This window comes from Apium graveolens, chromosome 10 (genome assembly GCF_009905375.1).
Source record: "Apium graveolens cultivar Ventura chromosome 10, ASM990537v1, whole genome shotgun sequence".
NCBI lineage: Eukaryota > Viridiplantae > Streptophyta > Magnoliopsida > Apiales > Apiaceae > Apium > Apium graveolens.
The window spans coordinates 1,100,216-1,101,492 of record NC_133656.1 but is presented as its reverse complement, the minus strand read 5'-3'; the positions used below and the strand labels follow the sequence as shown (position 1 = coordinate 1,101,492).

The window sequence follows — 1,277 nt, the reverse complement described above, 5'->3', positions numbered from 1 at the left end:
GTTTTTGGCGCCGCTGTCAAGGACTGCAGTGTTAAATTTTAGTTTATTTGTTTGTCATCAGTGATCGTTAAAGTTCATTGACTCGGAGATTGTTACTTACTTACTCTTTTTCTTGTCGTGTTTCAGGTACTCTAGCAATCGTGTATGCATACGCGTTTGCGAGCTTGTAGGAGAATTCTGGATAAAGACGAGAAAGAAGTTGTAGTGGAGCGAAGGGAAGATTTTGAGGACGAAGAGAAAGTCGAAGAACCAGCTTTAATCGAGATGGGAGATCAAGCAGATAATCCTAAGGATTTGATGGACTATTCTCAGCCGAAGATCAATGATATTCAGTCAAGCATCATCAGACCAGCCATCGCGGCTAACACTCTTAAGATCAAGTCGAGCATAACTCAGATGATACAGAACTCAGTTCAGTTTGGGGGTTCTCCTACTGAAGACCCCAAGATGCACCTCAGGGATTTCATCGAGATCTGCGACACTTTTAAGTTCAAGGATGTGACTGAAGATGCTATCAAGCTGCGATTATTCTCATTCTCTTTGAGGGATAAAGTGAAGTACTGGTTACATTCTCTACCACCAAGGTCTATCACCAGATGGGAGGATCTTGCTCAAAAGTTTCTAACTAAATTCTTTCCTATGGCGAAGACTGCTGCAATCAGGAATGCTCTTACTCAGTTTGCGCAGCAAACTGGAGAATCTCTGTGTGAGGCTTGGGATCGATACAAAGAGATGCTAAGGAAGTGACCACACCATAGCATGCCTGATTGGATGATTATAAATTGTTTCTATAATGGTTTAGGCGCACAATGTAGACCTATGCTTGATTGTTAGTCCCAAAGTATCGTGAAAGGGGGGGTTGAATATGATACCTACAATCTTTTTGATTTGTTTACAATTTCTTCGTTAAAAGTACGGAATCAAATTAGACACAAAACAATTCAAGGAATATATTTTCTTATTAATATAATCCTTGATGTTGCTACAATCTAATCGATAAATTGATTAGCTACAATAAATTTAGCAGCATAACAATATGTTTACAAGCTTAATAAATGAGGGGCTTTAACGGAGCTCTCGTAAACTAAACTGTATTGCTGAAGAAGATGATTGAAATGAAATATATTCATTTAGCTGCTAATGTAGACTTTTAATTTCATTGGACAGGTGGCATTACTGTGTCCACACAAATCTTTAAATTGCTGCTTGTTTAATTCATTGGAAATCACCAACTATTCTATGGCGACTGGTACATTCTATTTCTTCTCTTCTATGGC

At 38.5% G+C, this 1,277-nt stretch overlaps 1 non-coding gene across 1 annotated transcript; it reads right to left on the bottom strand.

Moving 5' to 3' along the window:
* Window positions 1-654: 654 nt before the first annotated feature.
* LOC141694776 (small nucleolar RNA R71) lies at window positions 655-761 on the bottom strand. Its single transcript, XR_012564059.1, has one exon. It is a non-coding gene; the product is annotated as a small nucleolar RNA R71 (small nucleolar RNA).
* Between the last annotated feature and the right edge of the window lie 516 nt (window positions 762-1,277).